At 44.7% G+C, this 12,630-nt stretch overlaps 1 protein-coding gene across 3 annotated transcripts in view; it reads right to left on the bottom strand.

Annotated features, from left to right (window-relative positions):
• Nucleotides 1-7,637, bottom strand: part of St6gal1 (ST6 beta-galactoside alpha-2,6-sialyltransferase 1) — a 49,341-nt gene extending 41,704 nt beyond the window's left edge. The window contains exons 1-2 of one of the 3 annotated variants that reach the window (XM_038344623.2): nucleotides 7,484-7,637; nucleotides 1,431-1,566 (exon numbers count right to left, since the gene is read on the bottom strand). The gene's annotated coding sequence lies outside the window, so the exon portion shown is untranslated. Of the gene's footprint in view, nucleotides 1-1,430; nucleotides 1,567-7,479 lie in introns of all 3 variants that reach the window. The other 2 variants (XM_038344624.2, XM_038344621.2) reach the window with 2 other exon arrangements.
• Nucleotides 7,638-12,630: the final 4,993 nt, after the last annotated feature.

Raw genomic sequence — 12,630 nt, forward strand, 5'->3', positions numbered from 1 at the left:
AGAGGGCCCCTCTTCACTATTCTAAGAATGGAGTCTCAATGGAGGCTGCCGTTGCCTTTCCCGGGATGCTTAGGAAAAAGGACTTCCCACAGATGGCCGTCTCAGAGCCCTCAGCTGGCCTGGGCTTTCATGGCCTTACCACACTCATCTGGAGCCTTCCATCAGTGCTTGTGTGGTCTCTCCATATCGTCTTCACCTGAGGCCAGCTGGGATTTCCAGTATGGCCATTCAGAACTGAAGGGTCCATTCTCACTTGCCTAGCTCTTTGAGCAAGACAGACACAGAAGAAGGCCTCGCCTAACACCTACCTCAGGGAAAAGAGAAGTGACTGAGCTTTTCTCCAAAAAGTTTTGAAAACCAGTGTATGCCTTGATTTTTTTCTATCACCAGACTTATTCTGGAAGCTGCCAGGCTTTGCAGCCAATCAGTTCTCTGCCTTTGATTTTCAGCACAATCCCTACTTGTTAGGAAGTCATGTTTACAAAACTTGGGTGTTGAGCCTAGCCCTTATTCAGAGGAGAACGCTTCCTGGTATTTGGTCTGAAGAATTGGCCCCAGAACCGACCCTGGAACAGTGCTGTGGGACAATGGTTTTACCCTGTAAGCATTTGTTTCTCATACTTTTTAAATAAAATGCTGATTGGCCAGTAGTCAGGTAGGAAGTATAGGTGGGGTGACCAATGAGAGCAGGAGAATTCTGGGAAGAGGAATAAGTCAGTCTGCTGCCGTCACCCAGACAGAGAAGAAGCAAGATGTTACTGCCTTGCCAAAAAAAGGTACCAAGCCATGTGGCTAACATAGACAAGAATTATGGGCTAATGAAAGTTATAAAGAATTATAAGAAGCCTGAGCTACTAAGCCACCCAGTTTATAATTAATGTAGACCTCTGTGTGTTTCTTTGGGGCTGAACGACTGCGGGACTGGATAGGACAGAAACCCCAGCCAACAGAATAGAGTCATGCTCAATGAGGAATTAGTGAGCTGATAAAGCTGAATCCAATGAACCCTTATACCCACAGGAGGCTTCTAGAAAAAAGAATACTGCAGCCATACACATCAGCACCTACAGAGACCAATATAAACACTAAAGATAAGCTCTGCAAGCAGAGACTTCTGCCCCATCTACTTCTTGAAACATGTTTAATGTCATATGCAGTGCTTGGTCTATAAACGCTCTCAATAAAAGGCCGTCAATTATAGAACAATACAGACTTTATAACGGCAGCTTCTGGAATTGGGCGAGCCTGTTATGGCTACCTTCTTGGCCCTCACTGAACAAGTGCTTAGGAGACTAGGAAGACACAGAGGGAAAGCGGTGAAGCTTGGTGGGACAAGGAAGACCCGAGTCGTTTGCCAGCATAGCAGGGCCCACGTTGTTCCACCCAGGAAAGCCACCCTCTACTTTCTCAAGCTGCTGGGAGCATCTTACCTGCTTCCGGCTAATCCCTCTGGGGCTGCAGGCCCTCCAGGTCCTCAGGAGCCAGCACTATTCTCCATTGGAAAGAGGTTTACTTGATTAGGTCTGGAGGCCAGGGCTCATTTTTCTCAGGATGATCAAAAACCATCTTAAATGCAAACAAAAAGGGGGGGTTAGAGTGATTTTTCTAGCAGGGTAGTGTTAAATATTAACAGGATGGATGGCACTTCTGTAGCTGTGGGGTACGGCATATTCCAGGAAGCCGAGCGCGCAGGAAAGGTAAAGACAGATTACAGAGGCAACACTCGACATCCGTGGACGGTGCAGAGAACCTAGAAAATGAATCGTGCCAGATAGGGATGCTTTAGAAAGATAAAATGGGCACTACAAAGCCATCTGAAAAGAAGCCTGTGATTAATACCGCCTTAAGAATAAATAGCAAAAAGGTTCAACCCCCCCCCCCGCCAAAATACTTTGGATAGATTTTTATAAAATTCTTTATTTGTACAGAATATTTAACGATATGGGGAAGTTCAATTCATGTATTTGTAACATGGGTTATGGAACTGTGAACACTATTCAAGTTCAGAAATAATACTTTAAAAAGAAAAATCTAGCACCAGGAAAGAGTGGTGCCTAGGATTGTGGAATAAGGGACATTTCCATCTTTGATGTTTTGTGTGCATTCACGAATATCTAAAATAGAGATGAATTACTCTTTAAGAAAAAGAATGAGCCAAGGAATAAAGCTAAGTGGTAGAGTATCTGTATGGTAAACTTACAGTTCTGGGCTTGATCCCCGTTGTATCAAAAGATAAAATCCAAGTTGTATATGGTGAGCATAACATATATAACATTTTTAAAGCTAAAAACAGAACTCACCCTATATTTATTGCTACACACACACACACACCAGGGATTCTAAATGAATTTAATTTTAATCCCAGCACTCGGGAGGCAGAGGCAGGCGGATCTCTGTGAGTTCGAGACCAGCCTGGTCTACAAGAGCTAGTTCCAGGACAGGCTCCAAAGCTACAGAGAAACCTTGTCTCGAAAAAAAAAAAAAAAAAAAAAAAAAAAAAAATTTGAAAAAAAAAAGGGCTAATATGGTTTAAAAAAAAGCCTCTTAAAAGGAAGAGGAGAGCAACTAGGAGAGATAAATCATAAATTAAAAACAACAGTTGAGAAGCACATGATAGTTAAAGTTGTTCTTAAATGAGCCCTAGGAGGAGCATTAAAATAATGGTTTATGAACTTGACAGCACTTGGCGGTCTTGAAAACTGTCGTATGCACTCCTGGGCAAGCCACAGTAAAGTTGTCAGGCCACTGAAAGAGGAGTACGTAGCTTAACCCTTCTAGAAAGTACTCAGGCTTTAAGATCTAGTGACTATTGATCAAACTGCCACAAATCTAGGGCTGAAAAAAAAACAAAAAACAAAAAAAAACAAGAAAAGAGGAAATCTGCTTTTCAGTCTCCTCAAGTGTGAAATGAGTTCCCACCTCCTCCCCTGTGGGGCTTGAAAGAGGATTAACAAGGAAAGAATGTGAACGCTCTAAAGCCATAAGTGTATAAAAAGAAGAGGGTTTTAATCTCAAACCTATTTATAATGGTGAAAACCTATTGACTTAACTTCTAAACACCCCTTAAAGTTATATCCACGTTTTGTAACTATAGAGAAGAAAACACTTAAAGTATTTTAATGGAAACAAACAGAACATGCTATCCGTACACACATGATCTCAGTTATAGGTCATGCATGTTCAAGGGTCGGGCCTGGAAAGTTGGTGAAGAGCTGGTATTCTTTCTTCTTCTGACTCTGTTGGGTAACTCTTGGGGACAATATTGAAAATACACTTCATCCTGTGCTTCAATTGGCTGCATAATTCTGAGCTGGCCTAGAAGCCTATTTCAGGAGATCTAGCATTGTAGACTATAACCTTGGACTAAGGAGTCTCCTAAGACTTAGCTAGTTTTCCTGTAAAATGGAACCCAGAAGAGATCCTATCACAGAGGACTAGCCACACCCACAGGGTTAACCTCGGTACCCTTACAACCAACGTTGTCAGCAAAATGGAGAAGATGCTCTGTTGAAGACCACGGGCTCTGGCCGTCAGAAGATGTTACTGTCATGAGCAGGAGCAAGACAGAAGGCAAGCTCTAGGCATGGCAGGAGCACATGTGGAAGAAGCCATTTTGTCCTTTACCAAAGAGTGTGGTGGTATTTTATTTGTGCTTTAACAAATAAAGCTTGCCTGAAGATCAGAGGAGCAGAGCTGCCACCATTAGTTCTTACCTCTACAAAATCCTCAAACTGCATAGGGTATCCTGTCTCTACAAATCCTCAGACTGAATCCTGAGCTCCTGTCTCCTCCCACCTTATATTCCTCTCTCTGTCCAGCCATATCACTTCCTGTCTCCACCTCCATATCTGGGATTAAAGGTGTGAGCCACCACCACTTGATTCTGTTTCTCTTTTAGACTGATTCAACCTTTTGTAGCCCAGAGATGGATCTCTGTGAGATCCATCTACCTCTGTCTGTCTCCCAAGTGCTGGGATTAAAAATGTGTGCCACCAGTGCCTGACTTCAATGGCTAACTAGCATGATTAGCTCCACACTCTGATCTTCAAGAAATCGGTATTTGTTAAAGCACAAACAAAATATCACCACAAAAGAGTTCAGGACTGGGGTTGGGGATTTATTTAGCTCAGTGGTAGGGTGCTTGCTTAGTAAGTCCAAAGCCCTGGGTTCAATCCTCAGCTCAGGGGGAGAAAAAAAAAAGTTGAGGGCTTTCTTTACCAATTGAGAGAATAACTGGATGTGGAGCAGTCTCCTGGAAGAATCAGACAATGTCTCTGACAGTTCCCCTTCCATTCATAAGTTCCTTTGTGGTGTCAATATTTACCACTGTATGTGCATTCATATTAATTGATGGCTTCCTCTTTCCACTACAGCTATAAGAGACCTTGTCGGCCTTCTCTTTAATGCTATTATTGTTAATGAGTAACTCCAGACACTTGGGGGGTGTTGAGCACATAGTAGGAGCTCAGCAAGTGTCTGCTGGATGAAGCAGGTCTTCCAAAAGATTTGCGTACTCCAGGCATTGTGGACGGAAGAGGCTCTTTCATAACCCTCTCAGAGAGCACTGACCCTTGGATGAACCTCTTGCCTGCAGATGAAAGTTCCCTGCCAATCTTAACACACAAGCTGTTGGGACATGATTTCTGATTGGGTAACACCCTCAGACATCAGAAGTAGCCACCTACCCCAGTTCTTCCTTCGCCATGTCAACTGCATTTCCTCAGAAAGCCTTGCCTCCTAAAATGATTAAAAACCAAGCCTAACTTGATCCCAAAAGTAAACCAGTTGAGGACATCTGTCCAGATCTAACATGGGTCAAGAAGGGGCTTCCAAAAGAGTCACTGCCACTAATGAGATGGCTGGAGTTTGGTGATCTTCAGCCAACTGCAAAAGCCAGACCAGGACAAACCAACTCTGTGAACGACAAACCAACCACTGTGATAAGGGCAGTGACGATTCATTTAGCATTGGGTACATGCTGAGCACTGACCTGACTTTACAGTTCAGAGCACATTCTTTGTTATCGGTGTGATCTGGGGAAAGACTCCATGCTCTGCCCCTCACCAGTCCAGTGATCTTGGTTGACTCAAGCCCCTAGACTTGGCTAGCACACGGTAAAGTGAGGATGGTGACTGATCCTATATCCCAGGCTTATTTTAAAAACCAAGTAAAATGAGAGCCCCCTAGGGACGGCAACAGCCACAGTGATAAGTGTGTGCACACCAGCCCACTGACGTCACCAGCTCCTACTCTGTAGAAGCCAATACTATCCCAGTGTTACAAACGGGGGAACAGACATAATAATAATAATAATAATAATAATAACAATTTATCTAGAGAACTCAAGGAGAACTCTCAATGTTCCAGGCCCCTTTGACCTTCAACTTTCCTTCTGTTGGACTGTCTTTCATGTGGGCCACGCCTACTTCACCTTCTAACACCAACTCCTATCTTTTAAGTTTTCCTTCTCGGTTTTGTTTATTTGTTTTTGAGTCAGGGTTTCTCTGGGTAGCCTCGGCTGTCCTGGAACTTGCTCTGTAGACCAGGCTGGCCTTGAATTCATAGAGATCCACCTGCTTCTACCTCCTGAGTGCTAGAATTAAAGGCGTGCACCACCACCACCCGGCTCCTCATTCCCATAGAGACCAATGACTCTAATGTGCCTATTCCGGTCCTCTTCGAACTATGGGACAGCTCCCTGATTGCAGATCTGTTCCAGCCACATAGACAATTTCTTCCTTTCAGACATCTCTGCCTCCCTTCACCTAGCCCGTAACTAAGAAAGGTTCAGTCATTTTTAATGAAAGAATAAATTGCCTTTAGCACAGCCCCATCAACCCTTCCCAGGCTGTTGCTTCTTTCCACACCTCGCTTTGATTAGTGTTGCCCTAGCAGCTTCCTTCTCAGAGTCTGGGCATAGCCTGACCAGCTGAGTCCTTGTGTAGTATATAGGTCGGTGGCAGGGGCAAGAGGCCCTGGGTTTGAGTCTCAGGACACAATGCAACAAAAGAGCACCCACAGTGCTTTGTAAATGCATACTGCTCTTCCCCAGCTCAGACTCTTTAGATCAGAATTATCTAGATTGCTAGAATTCCCTTTCAAGCATTTTGCAGATGTGCTTTTAGTCTGTGGGTTATTCAAGGTGACAGGAAGATTTCCACCTCTAGTGGCACATGGCTGTGCAAGCAGAAAGACTTGAACATGAAAGAAAAAAATCACCTTCCCAGTAAAAATCCACCTAGTGGCTTAAGCTCTGCTCTCTGAGCCATGTGGGCTCAGAATGACAGCCACTGACACCTGTTCAGCCCATGGACCTGAAGGCTGTGGTAAGAACCCTTTCATAGCATCCTTGCAGCAAATACTCTGCATGGTCTATGCCGTTGACTTCTGCATCCTGCTTACTGTTGGCATCTCCTCTCTAATCCAGAAAAAGATGCTCCTTTTCAATGGGGAAAACTTGTTTCTACTGGCTCACTGTCACTTTCTCCAGCACTTCGCCTGTCTCGACGCTCAGTGATATGCTTCACTATCTGAACGTGTTCTAGTCCCCAGGCCCTCACAGTTCTTCAGGCTACTCTACTAGAGTTGATTTAGAGCTCAGCCACTCCCACTCAAGGGCAAAACTCTGGTCTCATTATTTCCAAAGAAATCTACCTAACCAATAACCTCTGTTTAAGACATCCTCCTTCCAATCACCACTCCAGTCTTTGGAGCTTACTCTAATTATCACCCCAACCCCAACGATAGTCTCTGGATGTCCTCCCTCTCCCCTCTAGTTCTCATGTCCTCCTGGCCACCTTAAATAATAGGGTCAACCCTAGGATGTCTTTCCTACTGACTTTCATTACACACGGTTTGTTAAATTCCAATCCTGGCTAAATCAAACTCTCCTAGTCCACCCCAGCAGTCATGCAGCTGAACGGACGAGAGACATACACACACACACACACACGGGGGGGGGGGGGGGGAGGGGGGATTCATTCACTGATTTCGTTTCACGTTCTTGCTCACTGACGGCCAGTCTGTGCTCAAGCTGTAGGGCAATGATAGTCTTTTCCCAGTATACTCATCTCCCACTCTGGTAGAGTTCTGCTTGATCACCCTTGCTAGTCTCACTCCATTCTGATGAACTTGCTGCTTGTTTGCTAAAAAAAAGCAGAATGTTCCAGTACAGAACTTGCTCCCTGCAGTCACAGCCCACATTATCTGACTTCACCCACATTCCTCTTGTTATTTCAAACGAACTGGCCCAGTCTGACATTTACAGTGACTACGACTTATCCACTAGATTCTATATTTAAACCCCTCAAGCCACATAAGTGGCCAGACCCCTCCCCCGAGAAACTCTTAACTACCAGGTTTCACCTGTAAGCATTGCAGCTTGGATTATTAGCACAGCAGCTTACAGCCCTGCTCCAGGGAACCCCAGTGTAATAACTCTGTTCCGCTAGGGGAAAGTTTCCCCACCAAAAGGGTTACCTACAGATCTGCTCCGCTCCTGGCTCTGATGAAAATTGTTACTTCTCTGCTCAGCTTCAGAGAAAAAAAGGTTGCGCCCAAACCTCATTCAAGAGATTTATTGGAAGGGAAGAGTCCAGGAGGGTGGCTGTCTCTGCCAGCATTGAAAAGGGCATCCCAACAATTGAACAGGCACAGGGCTTATAAAAGGCTTCTTAGGGGTGGAGTTTTTCCAGGGTGAAGATTTTTCAGGGTAGGGATTGGCTAGATTTCAGTTGAGTTTGGACAACCTCAGAGATTGGCTGGATTTCATGCTCAGGCATTGGTTGGTTTTGGGTTTAGGGATTGGTTGGTTTTTCTGCTCAGGGATTGGCTGGTTTTTGTGCTGAGTTGGTCAAGGGCAGAGTTTCTTGGCTCTGGTTTCAGGGTCAGTGAATTGTCTCTAGTCTTAAGATCAGCGTATGTTTCTTTGGCTGGCCCTTTTCCTCTATACTACCCACAGATCACTCTAACTGCCCTAACTTCTGGACTCTGCCCCTACCATACATAGTAAAAAGTCCAAATCCCTGGACACGAAATCCCCTCCTTCCTGGAAAGCTCCACGGTGGAAAGTTCTAGCCCTTCCCAAGAAACTCTGTGTAAGTCTTGTACTCTGTTCAATTTGCTGCTGTTTCTAGCCCAAGTAGAGGCAGCCACCCCCTAGTTTTCCACCCTCCCAATGAATCTCTTGTGTGAGGTTTGCTGTGTGTTGTGACTTGTGGTATTCCTTGGCTCCTAGCTGCCAGGATACCTTTCCTTTTGAGCTGTAACGCTTATACTATATATTCCTGCCTACTTAAGGAAATGGTTTCATGAAGTCCTCCCCTTTTCTTCCACACTACTAAGTGTCCCTTTCTCAAAGGTGACTCCATCTTTAGATAATTGCACTATTATTCTCCTATCAAAAAAAAAATCCTAAACTAAACACAAGTCATCTCTATGCATGATTCAGGAAGCCCCAGGAAACAGTGGAGTCTTGACATTACTAAGAGTAGGGCAAATACTTGCCCCCAGTATAAGACAACACAGAGAACATTCACCACCTATGAACACCCTGACCACAAATGTTTAATCTATACATTGTCAGGGCTTCAAATACAACTCCAGTTATTAGGAAATTGGAGTGGGAGGGGGACTTAAAATAGTAAATAGGGAAGTTCAAGGACATTTCTTATCTACTAATTCAGAAAATAAGATTTCTATATCACAACCGAACTGGTTTTATCAATAGACATATGAAAACTAAATATCTTTAAATATATGATAATATACAATTAGACTGTGTTTGAACCTTAATTTGGACAAAAAAAAATTTGAGGAGAAATGGGATTACTTGTATATGTATACGCATATGTGGTGAGTGTTTTTTGCTTTAAAAGGTTTCAGACAAAACCAAACCATGGATAAAGCATACATGGGGAAAATATTTTTCAAATGTACTTGCATTACGTTATATAAGGAACAAGACTGGCCTGTAAACTCTTGACTAATGGCTATGATTTGGGAGTGGAAAGAGTAAAACCTGAAAGGTTATAACAGGTAACAGTTTCTCTTTTGCTGAAGGAACTCACTGTAAAGTCAGATACAACTTTTTACAAAAGCCCACTATACGGTTCTAAATAAATTCGGTGCATGCCCCCTCTCCCTCCACCTCTCAACCCTATTGCACTTCCTAACCCTGGCCCTCTGATCCTCTGTAGTCAAACTCTCTGTTCCCCGATTCCCATCTTCCCGTTCTCACTTCATCCACTCCCCCCCCCTCCCCCCGACTTCATGAACCTGCTCTTGTTAGCGGCACCATGACCTCCACGTTGCCAGCCAGGCAGTCTGCACTCCGTCTTCCTTTCGCTCGCTCGCCAATCAACATGCTCTGCGCATCTGTACATCCTCCTCCTTGCCACACAGCCTTCAACCCCTGGGTTTTCTCTACCTTATTGGTCCCCCCACTCTGCTGCCCAACCAGCAGTCTGTAGCTGGCTCCTCCTCATCTCCCCCATCTCTACGCTCGGAAATGCCCCTAGGTTATGAACGCAGTCTCCATTAGCTCTAAGCATCTCATAGGCTGATCTCCCTCTACCAAAAGGCAGTTGGCGCCCCAAACATGTTCACTAAAATACATCAAAGCAAGTTCTGGTGGAGAGAGGTAGAGGGGGATATGAGAAAAAGAGCTCGGGGTGGCCACAGGGGGACAGGAACCAACTGTGGCAGCTTCTCTCGACCTTTTCATCCATTACCCATGGACGCAATACTGCAGAGAACTAGGAGTCTCCAGGAAGTTCACAAAATGTCCTGTCAAAATGGAGCTCCTACCTTCTCTCATGATCATTCGGATCTAAAGAGTCCGTGCTGGGGATGAGAAGCGTGTGTTTAAGAAGCACCATGGGTGCTCTTTTGTTGCTTTGTGTCCTAGGACTCAAACCCAGGACCTCCTGCCCCTGCCACGGACCTATATTATGCCCAGGCTCTGAGAGGGAAGATGCTAGGGCAACCAACACTAATCAAAGCGAGGTGTGGAAAGAAGCAACAGCCTGGGAAGGCTTTCAAACCGCAGGAGGGAAAAAAGCACAAGAAGCAACAATGTTTACAGTAATTTAACAAAAACCATTTTGTAGCTGACTTATACAATAAGACTTTGAAAAATGGGGCTAATATTCTGAATATCCTTTCTTTGTATATTTACTCTATAAGCTATGTTTAAAAAAACTCTGATACATGAGAAATGGGGGTGCTAATAGTACTTTATCACAAATAAATAGAGATGCCTGACTTTGGCGAAAGCATTAGCTGGAGCTACGGTCTCAAAACTCCAGACTTAAATGCTGGCTTTTCTACCTGACAGTTTCGAGAACCAAGTTCGGTAAGCCTTGCACTTCATCTGCAAGACACAAGTTATACTTCGAAGTCACCCGCACCAGGTATGGTAACAATTCAATGACATGTTTTTACCATACTGTCTCATATTCTCCAGATAATGATATTTGAGTGTTGTCTGTGTGCACTCTGTGTACCTGTGATGTGGGGGGGGAGGCTCACGTTAGAACCGCAACCACAGGAGTGACTGAAGGAATACAATCAGCACCTGGGAACATACTTCGGCTGTCCGATTCCAACACCCAAGCTCCTAAAGTTGGAAACCCACATGGGTCAAGATTAAAACTTCTGAAGTGGTAAGCCCGCATGGGTCAAGATTAAGACCTTCCCCCGAAACACTTTGGAGAAGTCACTATTTTGCTAGCAAAGGCACATGATAAGCCGCAGGAAAGTGAGTGGTAGCTGGGCAGTTGGAAAAATGAGTTTAGTTCTGAGCCATTTGCGGGGGGGGGGGGGGGGGGGGCAGCAGCCTTTGTAATGTTTACTCAAAGCCAAGCATAATAAGGCTAAATGGGGATGGGGTGGGAAAATCCTGCCAAGATCAAAACTTTGAGAAAAAAAAAAAAGAGCTTTCTAAAAGGTACAGGCTTCTAAAGGATTCTCTTACCAGAGATCTGATGTTTCTCTAGCCTGGCGGACAAAGACGGAAAAGATGCCAGAGTCTTCAGAAACACCGGGGTCTATTCCCACAGAGGTTGTCTGACAGCCTAGCAAACAGAACTCGTGGGAGAAGGGCACTGACCCCGTACCTGTAGTCCCTGACCAAAGCCAGTTAATCTGAACTGATAAAACACCTCCTGGCCATTTGCTGCCTTCAGCCTCGTACCCGCAGGCGAATGTTTGCCAGTCTGTTGCACAGGTTCTTGATGAAAAGCTGCCCTTCGCGCCCCATTAGCCCTCCTGCTACAGAAGGCATATCACCCACTCCCCAGGGCCAGCAGTAGATGCCATTCCCCCCAGAGGGCATCTCCCCCAGTCTTACCACACCAAAGACCAAGCTGCATTCCGCTCCATAATCAAAGGGATAAGCAGAGGAGGACGGCACAGAAAGAGCCCATAAAGAAAACTGAGCAAACACCATACTGCTAACACATCCACTTCTTTTCCTCCACTCCTCCCCTACACCACACCACACCCCTAAGCTGCAGGGAGATCGAAAATTCTGGTCTGTCTTCACACCAGGAAGAGGAACTGTTTCACTTCCTTCTAATCTTTACTGCCGCCACTGTGTGTGTGTGTGTATACATGTATGTATGGATATATTTTTCTTCTTCTCAAGTGCCTTAAGGTTTCATATCAGTTCCCCAACCCCTACAGGTTTTCTTGCCTGGGGTTCTATGAGGAGACTGAGTCCAAATAGCCCTAAACATTCTTTGTTTATAATATGTAAGGTCATATTATAACAGAGATCTAGAACGTATTAACTTCTTAAAGATGGCTCTCCCTGGCACTACTCACATTCTTCCTGCTCTGAAATCCTCAAAAGTGAGTGCCAGATTTCAGACCTTGAACTGATACCCAATTATTTTAAGTTCAGCAGTTCTTGTGGTTTTTCTCATTGTTGTTCTGGTTTTACGTCTAAAAGATTTAAGTCCTACCATCTAGGAGCATAGAAGCTTCTTCTACTTTGTCGTGGTCTCAAAGTGTGGAGGAAACATACACCCAGTGCTCACAGTAGGCACGTTCAACCAAGAAAGATGGAGAGGAGGGAAATCCTAAAAGCCAGAGATTCCCATGCCTAACATTCTCCCTGTAGTTAGGGGAAAATAAAAAAAATAAAAAAAAAAAAAAACAAGCAAATACATATGCAGGTAGAACTTTGGGACAAGATAACACTTTTCTGCAGGCAACTAGAGTGGGCAAAGAGACGGAAATTGGTTGAGTGGACAATAAACTGGGTTTGTAAAAGCTCCCTCCCCCCGACAAAAGGGCATCTTCACAGACTGGCAGGAGGTGCAAGGAGGGGGGCATGCAGTCTTCTCAGAGAAGACGGTTTTACACGGAAGGAAGGATTCGCAGACAGGAACAAGCCTGTCATACCTCCACAACAATACAAAGCCTGGAGCAGAGAGCTGGGTCCTGAGAGATGTCAGATCCTGTGGGGTTTTAAACTAACATAAGAATTTTGGCTTTCCCTGGTTAATGTGTTTGAGAAAGCTCATTCCAGCTATGGTACTGAGAATCTGCTACAGTAGGCAGCAGGCTGGAGAAAGTACAAAAGGAAGGCATCCCAAGAAGTTCCTCCAACAGTAGCTGAATCTA

Source organism: Arvicola amphibius, chromosome 10, assembly GCF_903992535.2.
Source record: "Arvicola amphibius chromosome 10, mArvAmp1.2, whole genome shotgun sequence".
NCBI classification, from domain to species: Eukaryota; Metazoa; Chordata; class Mammalia; order Rodentia; family Cricetidae; genus Arvicola; species Arvicola amphibius.